We start from the raw sequence: 15,118 nt of genomic DNA, 5'->3' as shown, positions 1-15,118 counted from the left end.
GATTGATAAAAATATATCAATGTTTTTAAATTTTTTTTTAATTAATAATTTTTTTAATGCTTTTATTTACAGAAGCATCAAGAATTATAGTCATTAGCGATTAAGGTAACACTATCATGTAGAACTTCATGAAACAACAAAATTAAGCAATAAAGAATAAACATTGACAAGTAACAACAATAAATACAAAATAAAATACATAAATCAGACAAAAATCACTAAATCGTATTCTTCATTCCACTGTAGGAGAGGAACCGCAACAGATGTTTTACACCTTCGTTCTGATTTTATAGAAATTTCATATCCGAACCCAGGTCTAAGTTTTGTCGGATGGTTCTAAAGATTGGGCAATCAAAGAGCAGATGGTGCACGGACCATTTGATCTTGCAAGCCTCACAGATCTTCTGAGGAGAGCCAAATAGATGAGCGTGGGTAAACCTGGTGGGTCCAATCCTTAGCCGAGTTAAGAGGACTTGGTGTTCAGTTTTTAAATTATTCACAACAAAAATACACTTTTATATGTAATACTGTCAGTTAATAATTACTGGCCAATTATGTTCATATCAGATGTCACTTGAGAAAAAATTACAACCTATTTACTAAGTTGGCTATAAAAATAGATTTTAAAAAAAATATTCTTTTACTTGTACGGCATTACAAATACATAAATTAAGTGTGATTTATCATTAAATAATTTGGAATCATTAATCTAGTGAAAACATTTTTCAATATATCAATCAGTGGATTAATTTCACGTCTTTTTTTATATTTTACAATGTAAATAATGTATTAAATACCTAAAAACCTGTGATTCAAATGAAAAATTATCAAGAACAATTTTCCAAATTTAAAATAGAAATCTCTTTATTAATTTAATTGATATTATAATTATCTCTGTTCAGAATTGAACAAAAAAAAGTGATTTTACTTGTAATGCCCTTAACATAATGATTATTGCGTTAAGAATTTTTATAGTTTATTTTTAATATTTTACGGAGTACCGAAAATTGTTGCTGAGAATGGTTTGTGGGCGTTAATAAAAAAAAACGAATTCTCAGACCAGCATTCTTAGTAATTCAGCTGACCTGAAATAGTCGTTGGTGATCTATCTGATAAAAGATGTCACATTCAAAAGACCGTCTAACCGTGCTCAAGAATGACAATCACACTATAAACCATAATAGCGTGAATTTCAACAGAGCTAAATATACAAGGATGCCACGCCAAATGAAATGCTGGTTATATTCAACCCTATAACTGATGCCTTCACTGTGTTTATCAAAGCGAATTCAGTAATCATTGATATTAATTTGTCTTATAGCAAGAAAATCGTGTAGTCTTGAGATATTTCTATTATTCATCTTAAATTTCATTATTTTTTTTTTTATTAAAAGAAAATAATTAATGTTTAATAATAGTAATGTGTAAAATAATTATAATATTGGTAAATATTATAAATTAATTTTTTTTTTCATATCTGTATAAAAAATAAACAACCGACATATTGGATAATTTTATTTATATATATACTAATATTATTTTTTGAAGATAATTTATAACAAATTTAAACTCTTCTTTAGACTGTCCAATTTTATTTGAATACAATAATAATATTGCAGTTAAAATAAAGTAATTTACGTATACATTTTTATATTTATTTTAAAAAAATAAATCGTACCGTCATAAAATAGAATTTAAGCTCGATTATTAAATAAAGTTACAGTTGGTGTTGTACAGTCTTACACAATTATTACTTAGATGAAGCTATTAATTGAACCGCAGTACCTAAAAGCGGTGTTAAAAAATGGATTAAAACCAGTCATATATAAATTAATTCAACTTCTGTATATTTTATTTGGGATTCGAACCGAGGTCCTTTATTACAACCGATTAACTATAATAACAGTTAATTAGTGATGTGATTGTATAAAAAATACATTAAAAATCAGAAACGATTAAAAATTGTAAAACAATTTTTTGGGCATTTCAATATCTCTTACGTATTGAATTGATCAAACAAAATTTATAAATTATCTAAGAACAATTTTTTTAAATTTATTATTTTTTTAAAGACATACTATCTAATAGTTTAATTTTGAGTAATAAAGCATTATTTCCAAACAAAATATGGATTGCTTTAAAGTAATTAACAAAACGTAAAGCATAAAATATGTTTTTTTACTTACTAGAGTGGTTCTAATGTGACTTAAAAAAATTATTTATTATTAAAAAAATATTCACTGATGTTTTTTTTACGAGATATTTATTCCTTTACCTTTTCAAAGGTAAAGGAAAAGGTTCCGGTCAATTTTAATTGGAAAATAGGTCATTTTTTAAGATATTGAATAGTTTAAAAAAAATAATAATTTATTAAGAACAGTCGGTAGGACGTAATAAGCAATGGATATTTTTAACAATAAAATTATTTTGTTAGAGTATAATTATAAATTAATAAAGAGCTATGATAAACGATTGTTAAAATAAAACAATTCACAGAAAAGTATTGAAGAAAATATAAAATAATCTATGGAAACTAAATGCGCATTATGATTGTTAAACCATCATCTTCATCTGATTATTATTAGATGTAATGTAAATAGTAAAATTAAATAAAAAATACAAACATATAGCAAAAAAAAACTGTTTTTTAGGTGTAGTAACCATAAGGCTATAAATAAAAAAAAATAAATTACTCAAAAGACTGAAATGTAAGATTGTAATACAACCTGTCTGTGGGCAGTCCGGGTTGAAGTTAAAGGCTCTTACATTGTGATTATGCCATCTATATTCTCAACCTAGATTAACCATGCCACTGGTAAATAATTAAATATATTTATTTTGGCAATCGTATTCATGTTAATTTTTGCCGATTACTTTGTACTTACTGACGATGATTGTTTACAGCTAAAATGAACATCGTATTTCATATATATATATATATATATATGTGTGTGTGAGTGTGTGTGTGTGTGTGTGTATGTGTATTTTATTTTAATATTCCAACAAATTTTTTACGTTTTATACCGTTTTATTATCAAAAGAGGGGAAGGATCCAAATATTTTTGGTTAAATAGTATTTGTTTTTGTGATTTGCTCGTTATGAATGTAATTATGAATTACTCGTTATGATTACACAGAAAAACAAAATATTCATCCCTTTATAAATATTTAAGAATAAACAAAAAACGAATTTTAGGTGAATTTCATGAGACTTTTTTACTTACTGGTACTGCGTTCCTTTCTCGGGAGATCATCTTAATTTCTTCTTTGTGATTATTAATCAGAACTGCGCTTTAGTAAAAGATTTCAGGGGTTTAGACGAAATAAAATCCAAAACACAATTTTAAAAAAATATTTTCAAATTTTTGAGTCAAGGTTCTATCTAATTTTTCAGAATGCTATTTAGAGGAATGCCCGGTAAACCAGTTCCTAACTTAATCGTAAAGATTTTTTAAGGAGAAGAAAATAAATTCTTCCATTTAATGATTTGTAATTATAGATTACTTTTAAAAACGTCAAAATTTAAAAAAAAATATAATTTTATTTTTGTATAATATGTGTGAGCTAACAAAAATATGGGTATGGCTTTTCTCATACCCTATGTATATATATATATATATATATATATATATATATATATATATATTATTTACACAAAGTACTTTAGATATCGAAATCAAATTAATCAACAAAATTTCATTACGTTATAGAAATGAATAATAACAAATGGAAATGACAATGGCAAATTCAGGAAACACCAGGAAAACTAAATACAGTTTTTTTAAATTCTATGAATAACTTTAATTTTGTAGTTTTACTAAAGCCAATTAAAAATTTGTCTGCATCAGTTGCATACGACGATTTGTATATGAACGACATTTTGTTTTTTTATTTCAAATATTTTTTGTTTGTAAATGATTACTGCACTTCACCTCATATAAATTTAAACAAACACATGCTTACGTGTCAATGTATAATTTTGGTAAAATATAAAAATAGAAGTCTTTATTACTAGGATTCGAACCCCGAACCTCTACAAAATGAATAGTAAATACGCTACCAATCTGTTACTTAAGATGGTGGAGTGTAAAACGAAATTAGTTTGTGTAATTACATTGTAGGAAACAAATTAAAATAACTGATTTTTTTTTATGTTACTAGTGTTTTAATATTTAAATAGAGAATCTAATTGTTTATTTAATTGTAGTATTTTAATTATTACATTTTAATACATTTTTAAAAAACACCTCTTCCTATAAATAACTGTGAACATATATATATATATATATATATATAGAATATATACAATCGTATCTATGTATAATTATATATTAATAATTAAATAATTAGTCCGGCCTCCGTGGCGCGAATGGTAGCGTCTCGGCCTTTCATCCGGAGGTCTCAGGTTTGAATCCCGGTCAGGAATGGCATTTTCTCACGCTACAAAAACTTTCATTCATCTCATACTCTGAAAGCAATACCTAACGGTAGACCCGGAGGTTTAAAAAGAAAAAAAATTAATATAAATAAAACTCACCGATTTGATGGTTGATTAAAAAAAAAATCGGTAGAAAACAAATTAAGTAAATAAACTACTAAGTTAAGTTCTTTTATTACATATGCGCACTCTATATTAGTTGAACTGTTAAGTATTGCACTAGTCAACAGAAAGAAGTAATATGGAATAGACTCTCGTTAAAATCCACTCAACTCTTCACCAGCACTCGTCGCGTAGTTCTTGGTGTTGTTGTTATTATAAAGCATTACAGGAATTTCCGACCTTCCTTACTGCCACTCCAGAATCTCTACCTATATATAGGTGCGTACTTTCTCACCACACGAGGTTGCCAACAATTTTATTTCCCACAACTTTATTTTTTTACTTTTATTTTCTTAATCTTAAATCCATAATTTGATATCACTTCCCTTACGTATATAGTTTGTTATTAGTATAACTAGTTAAAAATATCACGTAAATAGGTTTTCGTTTGTTTAGACAGATCTTTTTGTTTAAACAAAAGACAATCTGTTTTAAAAACAGATTAAAAAATTTACTTTATATGCTCTATACCTGTGACTTCATACGTGTTACGTTTTAAATAGAATCGTTTTTCAAAATTACGTAAAGTTCATTAGGTTTTGCTTAAAAATATAAAAAGAGACTTATTTTACTGATTAAATTATGCTTCTAAGTGTTTTAGAAATAAAAAGCCATTTGTAAACAAATTAAAATCTAAAACTAAGAGCGCGTTTCGATTATTAAACATCAATTATCAGTTGTTAAAGTGAAAATATCAAATTTAAAAAAAAAACTTAAGAAGAAATATTAAGAAAAATTTGAAAAAAAAATAAATATCTAATATTAAAACATACTGTTGATTAAAAAGTTATACAGTATCCTATAAGCCAGTCCAGTGAAAGTTAGAAGAAACTATAAAAAAAAAAAGATTTAATCCCTTTATTCCCTTAATTCAGGTGGTCGCCACACCTACCAACCAACCGTTAAATAATTTTATTTTATTTTAAGAAATTAATTAGTTCAAACCTTTGATAAATAATTTCAGGAACGACTTGAAATAATATTAATAGCATGAACCTAAAAATAAATCATAAAAATAATTTTCTTACATTAAAGAAAATTTTTAAAAAATGTAAAAATTAAACTCAAAAAAAATTTTCATTCAATAAATTTTTTGTTAATTTTAAAAATAAAAGTCTCTAAGTCTTCAATTTAGTTTTATTGGCTTAAAGTTTGTTTAAAATAGGAGATATTTTGTGATTGGCTGAAGATTTATGATATATCTGTCAAAATAACTTATTATTCTCTCCAATTCTATTTAAGGGAACGAGTATTAAGGCGTGGCGAAGATTATAATTTTATTCTCGACCGAGTGGGGAGATTAAATTTTATATAATTTTTATCCTGTCTTCCCACTATACGGGGAGTAACTTATGGGATGTAATAAAATTTATCAGTTATCAGGTGGTTTTAATTTTTAACACGTAGAAATATTTTTTATTACAAATCATAGGTACTGGTTACGTATTAATAAATACTCTGTATTAGTACTAATTAAGATCTTATTAATTAATAAATACGTAAACGTATGGGAAAATTAGATTTTATGTAAATTTTACGATAAAATAACTCCTTCTATTGAAAAACAGTAACTAAAATTATGAATTCTTTTTTTCACATTTTTATGTAAAAACATTTATTTCTAATTTTATGATACGTAATTAAATAAAATAATAAATGCAAATAAAAACTGATTATTTCTATACTTGTCGATGACTTAATGAAAGTTGAACGGTAGGACTCTATTGTGTTAATTTTCTTGAAAGTTGGATGAAAATTTTTGGTTAATTTTTTTTCAAGAAATATTAAAGTAAGGACTATCAAAAGTTGACGTTTCTACATTTTAAATGCAATGGGTAATTTGCGAGATAGTTTAAATTTAAAATAAATTAAAATAATTCTTTTAATTAAAAAAATATTTTTTTACCACATACCATTGGAATGCGATAGGAAAAATATTTTTATATAGGTTTGAATTACTATTAATGAAAGAAATATAGATAAAAAAAACTCCTATTAACGTCTTTTCGGAAGCAAGTAGTTTATATATATATATATATATATATATATATATATATATAGTCATTTTTTGGTGAGGAGGTGAATATTAAATAAAAAAGTAATTGGTAATTTATGATCTTTGTAAAAAAGCCTCAACTTTTCCAAGAAAAAATTTTGCAGAAGTGTCCCAGTAAAGATTTGAATAAAATTTCATGATTATACGTTTACCCGTTCCAAATTTACCAAGAAATAAACACACACACATAATTTTGATCTTATTTTTTTTACCTTTCCACAAGATCAAATATTCACAGGGAATGTGGAAACAGACTTACTCATAAAGGTATCAAAATATGGAGTTCCAATGACGACCAGTATTAAACCGGGGGTTCATTTGAAAAGTTACCACATTTATTATGCAACAGCTATCAGTCCCATCGTATTTCTGTTTGCAGGCATGTTTTTCGTTCTCGGGGGGAACTAGTTTTAAATTATATTCGAAGGAGTGGAACCCACCCTCTCCACTACACATAACCCAACTCAAATATTTTAAACGACAATGGTAAAATTTAATTACATTAATTCACAACCCGAAAAAATAATGAATTTTTGTTAAAAGAAAATTAAAATCGGCCCATCCCTTCGCTCGCTAGGTACGAAAAACCGTTTGGGGTAGTACTTTTTTTTTAATTTCAGTCCGACAAAAATAACAATAAAATTGCGCGATATAACTCTACGACCAGAAATAATCATGATCTGTGGATTAAAACTGTGAAAATTATTTTAGAAATTATCAACACAAAATTTCCCCCTTTTAACTGAGGTTTTACATCAGTCGGATACATTTTTATGCTATGGCCACGTTTTAGCGACCGTGAACCACTGTCGCGACGGACGTCTCCACTGCTCAAGCCCTTTCGTCAGTGGTGGCTCGCGTATAAGCAGTCTGGGTTTGATTTATTTTTTCGGTTCTTTTATTTTACAGAAAACTTTAACCATGGCCATGAAAAGGCTCAGAAAAAAAGTTTTTGGAGCAGCACCCCCCCCCCCCCACTAATTTTAGCTACAAGCCGCCACTGCCATTCGTTGCTAGTTCCTTTCGAACTAGTAGGAATACGCCTGCTGAGACCATAGTTTTCGGAGAGTGCAATGCACTTCCTTCGCGGTGGTAATCGCATGTGTTATCTGTAGACTAATAATTGTAAGATAAAGGAAGAAAGGATAGTGAATCAAGGTTTTGTAGATTCGTCTTCCTCTTCATCATCGTCATATTCTTCTTCTTCTTATATCGACTGAGTCGCGGCTGGGCTGAGTTTACTATCGTGGGATACCCTTCTTCTTCATTCTTTTTCTTCTTCCTGATTTAGCGTATTTGTTGATTGTAGGTATTTTCAAACATAGAATAACCTGTGAGTCCTAAGAAGGGCATCACAGTGGAAAGTACATGCCTCTACAATCATTCAGAGCATTTATCTCGTCCGACGCTCGTTTCGGAATTGTCACAAACAATATTTTTTTCTAAAACTGGTCGATAACTATTTAAGTCGTTCACTGCTCGTCACGCTTGCTTCATGAATTTCTTCAGCGAGTATTTTTTAAAAGAGTCTTGACAGTGTAGTCCTACTGAAATAAATGTGCTTTGTGATACAAACACTGAATACTTTTTTTTGAAATTTAGTCTCTTTTCTTCTTTATTTTAACGTGATTTTCTGTTTATCTATTTTTAATATAAATGATGAAAAATTAATGGAATTAGTTCGGAAACATAGTGCTCTATAATATAATCTATCCTATCACTAATACATGAATCCTAAATGTAAGATGACAATATGGGAAGAAAATGAAAAAATTGAGTGCAAAAAAATTTATGTAAATTTTATTACTAACTACTGTAATAGCTGGATTAATAATTACGGAAATCTATTAATTATTTAGTGGTTCCCTTGGTAATGTTTATTTCAAGTTGGTTTTCCGCTTTTCAAAAAATACTCATAAAATGTTTCGTCAAAACTCACTAACGCTAAATAGATTTTAAATCTTCCCTATTTTTTCTTGCACGCAAGAAGGATATACACTCCGTCTTTTTCATTTCTCCAACTTCTTTAGACTTTTTCTTTTAGTAATACACCTGTTACTACTGATAAATTTTCAATTGAAAATGAAAAGGAATCCGAAATTTTTATTTTAATTTTAATAATTAAGTGCATTAATGCACTTAAGAAAGGAATGCTGTCAAACACGGAGCTCTACTTTGTCGTTCTCGGCACGGGCACGGAATGTTAAATGTACAGGGAGTCTCATAATGTCTCAGGGGGTCTCATAATAATTAGAAATTACAAAAATTCAGTACAAAATAAGTACTTCACTTACCTAAATGAAAGTTGTACGAAGTGATGCAGGGACTCAAACAGTTTTTGTTAAAATCTATAAATGTTCAATATGTGCCCTCTGGTGACACGGCACACATCAACACGAAAGTCTAGCTCTTGCCAAACTCGTTCTAACATGTCATTTTCGTTAGAGTTAATCGCATTGATTATACGATCCTTTAGCTCAGCGATATCGTGCGGCATCGGTGGGATAAACACCTTATCTTTCACGTAACCCCAGAGAAAGAAATCACATGGCGTGAGGTCTGGTGATCTTGGTGGCCACAGCATAATGTGTTGGACTTATTCAGACGCACGTACTATCCAGCGCCGAGGTAATGTTGTATTAAGGTACTGTCGAACCTCGTTATGAAAACGGGCAGGGCAACCATCTTGTTGGAAAATGAAGTCGTTGAGTAGCTGAGGCATAAGCCATAATTGTAACATATCCAGGTATATCATGCCGGTTACTGCCGTTTTCATAAAAAAGAACGGCCCATACACTGCCTCACGAGAGATCGCAAAAAAACGTTAACTTTCGGACAATCCCGAATGTGTTCCACATAAGCGTGTGGGTTTTTCAATTCCCCAAAGTCGCACGTTATGACGACTTACTTTGCCGCTAATATGTAAAGTAGCTTTATCGCTGAAAATTATCTTGTTTAGAAAACCTTCATCTAACAACATCTTTTCCTGTAACTGTAAACAAAAATCGAGCCTACGTGTTTTATCTCCGTCAGAAAGACGCTGGATTAATTGAAGATGGTACGGTTTGAATAATAAACGTTTACGGAGAACACACTGTTGTTTCCGGAATTCCTAATTCTCTGCCTGCAGCCGCAGTCGATTTTGACAGGCTGCGAATGAAACTTGCACGCACACGTTCGACATTGACTTCTGAGGTTGATTTTCGCTTGCACAAGCAACCGGTTTCACTGAATTGTTTATACCATGCACGAATTGAATTGTCACTTGGTGGCTCCTTATGAAATTTCAACCGAAACGCACGTTGCACAGAAATTACTGACTTTGACAAGTAACATTCTAACAAACAAACCGACTTCTCGCTTCCCATAGCAGCCATTTTCTCTACTGTCGACGTCTAGCAAGCAAATGGTTTACTAACTGCCTAGTATATGTGGAAAAATATTATTTGAAGTACTCTTTCGTACACTACTTGTTTTTTTCTTACGAGTGAAATAGTTTTTTGTTAATGAATTTTCGAAACTCCGAAGAACATTATGAAACGCCCTGTATAATTCGACCTTATTACAACTAACTTAGGAACTTTCAAATTAAAAATTGCATGTGTAATAATTTTTGTTTAGTTTTCAGTGTTTTATTTATCAGTATCTATTTATTTTTTGTAAAAAGTTATTTCTTCAACAGTTTTTTTTCTTGTTAGTTTTCTTTAATACTTGAATATACATATATAAAATTACTGATGGAATGAAAAATATCCGTTAATAAGAAACGGAGATGGTGGAAACCCGCGTCTTGATAAAAATAAGAAAAGAAATTCAGATAAATAAAATAAAGAAATTCCTGCGTGCATAATCTAAAGCTTTCTGCATGTGGTATATACATATATAGATATTACTTTTACCAGAAATTTTTCAAAATTATCTAATTTAATTTTTGTTTGAAAGTAAAGCACTTTAAGTACAAAAATTACGGAACTTATGAGTAATAAATATACACCGCATTGAATTAGTATTAAGTAATGATAAAGACTCAAATAAAAATGTCTTTAAACGATCTATATAGACAATAAATCTTTGTTTAAAAAATTTTAAACTAAAATTACTTGGAAAAACGTTCAACGTGATCATCAGAGAAAGTTCCTTTAATAAATAAAAATAGAATAACAGAAAATCTGTTCACTTTAGAGAAGTTGGGTTTTAACACACAAAAAAATTAAACAAAAAAAATTCAAATGAAGAAATTGAGAACCTTCTTCTTTTTTCGGACTTGAATTAAATTACATTGATCAATAAATTAATTTGAATAAAATTAAAAGGTTACATGTAATTTTACAAAATTTAGAAATAAAAATTAATTATTTTTATAGCGTAAAATATCCTATAATTATTGTATTATTTCTACCCACCGGGTTGGTCTAGTGGTGAACGCGTCTTCCCAAATCAGCTGATTTGGAAATCGAGAGTTCCAGCGTTCAAATCTTAGTAAAGCCAGTTATTTTTACACGGACTTGAATACTAGATCGAGGATACCGGTGTTCTTTGGTAGTTGGGTTTCAATTAACCACGCATCTCAGGTATGGTCGAACTGAGAATGTACAAGACTACTACACTTCATTTACACTCATACATATCATCCTCATTCATCCTCTGAAGTATTATCTAAACGGTAGTTACCGGAGGCTAAAAAAGAAAAAAAAAGTGTGTATTATTTCTAAGTAGTGTGTGTTTTGTTTGTGTGGGCGCGCGCCTGTGTGAGTATGTGTCAATTTAAAAAATAAAAAATTAAAGTTTTAAATTCTTCAGTATTTGTTAAGCCCCCAACAACCACTGAAGGGTCACGAATTTCATTTTAAATTTTCTTATAGCCTTTTTTTCATTCGCTGTTTCTTAAAAAATATTTTTTTCTTTTACTCTCTTTTTTGGATTGTTTTTATACGTATAATTAAGCGTAGATCAACTGAAATGTGGGTGTTTTCCATAGACGTCTTAATTTGCTACATTCCAACATCCTTTGTGTTATTATAAACAAATTTATATCATTATGAGTAGTTGGAAATTCTTTTGACATCATTTATCTTCATCGTTATTAAATAGTAGTCTAATTTTAATGTCTGTTGAAGTATTGGGACTACATTGTCCTATTTTTCTTATAAAGTCATTTTAAATATGATTCAAGCTTATTAATAAAATGATTGAATTTGTGATTGAATTTATTAATAAAACTAAAAATTTGAATAATATTATATTTTCCATTTATTTTAAGCTATTTCCGTAAGGAATTTTTTAATGACAGTTTGAAAATAATGATTTTTGACACGTGTATTCGTATAAACGCGCTTTTGTATCCAATTTTTTATTATATTAGAAATAAATTTTCATTTTTTTTTTAAAGAAAATTATAGCAATTTCAAAGGAACATAAGAAGAGTAAAATTATATAAAATTAACGTTCTGTCATCTGGAAGTATTATTATAACTAATTATTTTGTAGTTTTGTGATTAAATACACATCAGGTTATTAAAATTTATTACTAATAAAGAGTTCCTTTATGAGCTCCTTTAATATCAAGAAAGAGTAAAGAGTTATTAAAATAGATGGTAAAAAAAACTCTCAAAAGCCGTTTACAAAGAATTTAAAACTTGATGTCTGCTTACTTCATTAAATAAATATATTGATCATGAGTAGATACTAAGTAAATAGTTATTAAAAATGTAAATAAATGAAAAATAGAAATGAATAAATAATAAATATTAATTGAGAAAACTACCATTTCTAAGAAACTTTATTGAATAAATAAACAATACAATTTGTGTTACGGGCAATCTTAGTCAAATGTGTAAAATTAGTAGTTCTAGTTCCATAAAGCATAAAATTATTAGCTTAAAGAAAAGTAATCAAAAACACTAAAATATCCTCCTCTGACTGTCCACCAATAATTAATCCATTATAGGATTAAACAAATTTTTATCTTATTTAACCCTATATCGTATAAGGGAAGTTCATTAGGTCGTGGTAGAAAATGTTGAGCGAGATGTCTCCACGGTTTAATTTTTTTTTCCTGTTTAGCCTCCGGTAATCATCGTCAGGTATTTAGAGGATGAATGAGGATATGTATGAGTGTACTTGTCCTGTACAGTCTCAGGTCGACCATTTTTGAGATGAGTGGTTAATTGAAATCCAACCACTAAAGAACCCCGCTATCCACGATCTAGTATTCAAATCCGTATAAAAGGATAAAAGGAAGTGCCTGTACTAAGATTTGAACGTTGGAACTCTCAACTTAGAAATCAGCTGATTTGCGAAGACGCGTTCACCACTAGACCAACCCGGTGGGTTGTGGTTTAGATTTGCTTAATTTCAACTTTACACTTTCGATTATGGTTGCCTAAAATGGCGATAATAAAATTGATTCATACCTTTATAATATTGGATACATTTTTTATATTGTAAAACGTCATGTAATTAACGGTAGTCAATCTACATTCCAGGTTTCGGCGATTCAAATCCGAGTAAAAATAACTGACTTTACTAGTTCCAGCGTTCAAGTCCTAGTAAAGTCAGTTATTTTTACTCCGATTTGAATACTAGATCGTGGATACCGGTGTTCTTTGGTGGTTGGGTTTCACTTAACCACACATCTCAGGAATGGTCGAACTGAGAACGTACAAGACTACATATTATTTACACTCATACATATCATCCTCATTCATCCTCTAAAGTATTATCTGAACGGTAGTTTCTGGAGGCTAAACAGGAAAAGAAAGATATAAGCTTTTGGCAATTAAATCGTTTTAATCAACTATAAGCTTAAAATTATGATTCGTTTTTCCTAAAATGATGACAATTATTTGTTGTTTTTTCTTTTATTCTATAAAGGCTGCTAGAAATACCTTTTTTTATTTTATTTCGTGATTATTATTTATTTCTTCACTTTTATTCTTATCTTATTTTTTCATTTTATATCGATTCTAATGATTATTTAATAATCGAAATGACCATCTAGTTTTAAATTATAAGTAAATATTTTGTTCAGCATTTTTTCTTCTTTAATACATTTTTCATTTTTATAATTATTTGATTTCTTTAATTTATCCGCAGGATTTATTCCATATTGTATGTTTAAGAAGAGATTTTTCATATAATTCAGTTAAAATATTTGCAACAATTAAATACGAGTATAGTAATACGAAAATGGATAATTATTCTTAAGGTGAACTAGAGCTTTCATCACGTTTGCATAGACCTTAAATTTAATATTTCCCACAGTGATAAAACGATTAGTTTTCTATTTACTTATTTACTAATGTTAATAATTTAAGAAAAATATGATAATACGTTTTTAAATCATTTACAGACAAAAAACTTATAAAAATTAGCACAGATCAATATTTTGTTAAAACTAATGAGTTTAACGTACCATAAAACTAGATTAAAAGTTATATTATTTTAATAAAAGTTGAGTTAACATACCTCAGTTATAAATATTGAACGTTATTTCAGCCCTACTTGTAACACCTCACTTTGAAAAAATAAAAATTTACTCGTAGTTTGTTTAATTTCAAAACCAAAAATGTATTAAAATTTATAGAACGTCTGCTGTTAAGTTTTAGATGTTCACTAATCATCTAATCAATTGATAAATTTTAAAATATTTTATAACGCGTCAAAACAAATTAATGCTTAGAAAAAATAATTAAAAGTTTTTAAGTAAATTTGTTGGAAATGTACTACCTTTTATTGTTATAAAAAACTGTTTTCAGCCCTGATAATAGATGAGAATATAATACGAATATTAGACAACTGGTTGGAAGTGAAAAAAAAGAAAAATATTATTTTTTCAGTTAATCGTAAGAGCCTTTAAGCTTTATACAAGTATTGTAGTATATAGTTAGTAATGACTGTTTCATACTATGAATATAACAGATATAAATCATAAATGAATTCTGTTCTATAATTTTTTATTTCTTTACTGTAAAAACAGTTTGTACCACATCTGGCAAAATGAATGTGAGATACAATAGGATTACATATATTGTTCTGTTACATACTGTTAAAGCTTGGAAAATAAAAGGCACTTATAGAAAAAATTCTACCTTGTATTAATATTATAAAATATTCTTTTCTCAAATATAAAAATTTATTTTAATTTATATCGCAATGATTTGCTCTATAAAATAAATTTTACTAATCATATATACGAATCAAGATGTCAACTGTACATCTACATGTAAATGTAATTTTGTTTTTTCTCTCAATGTGATATTAACTTAACTTTTTAAAGATATTTTGCCGCCTTTTATGCAAATCAATTTTTTTATGTTTTTCTTTCTTTCTTTCTTATCTGTTTAATCTGGCCAAGTATGACAATGGACTATTAGAACAACAGCACCGATTTTCAAATAGCAGATATCAAATTATTTGTTTCAATTCTACAAATGATATGTGTGTGTGTGTTACGGTAAAAC

General features: G+C 28.4%; 1 protein-coding gene across 2 annotated transcripts in view; it reads right to left on the bottom strand.

Moving 5' to 3' along the window:
- Positions 1–14,533, bottom strand: part of LOC142329919 (fatty acyl-CoA reductase wat-like) — a 161,901-nt gene extending 147,368 nt beyond the window's left edge. The window contains exon 1 of one of the 2 annotated variants that reach the window (XM_075374856.1): positions 14,124–14,533. The gene's annotated coding sequence lies outside the window, so the exon portion shown is untranslated. Of the gene's footprint in view, positions 1–4,537; positions 4,775–14,123 lie in introns of those variants that run through there. The other variant, XM_075374855.1, reaches the window with a different exon arrangement.
- Positions 14,534–15,118: the final 585 nt, after the last annotated feature.

This window comes from Lycorma delicatula, chromosome 9 (assembly GCF_047948215.1).
Source record: "Lycorma delicatula isolate Av1 chromosome 9, ASM4794821v1, whole genome shotgun sequence".
Lineage (NCBI taxonomy): Eukaryota > Metazoa > Arthropoda > Insecta > Hemiptera > Fulgoridae > Lycorma > Lycorma delicatula.
Note: the sequence above shows the minus strand (reverse complement) of the source record. Positions and strands in the feature narration are given on the sequence as shown.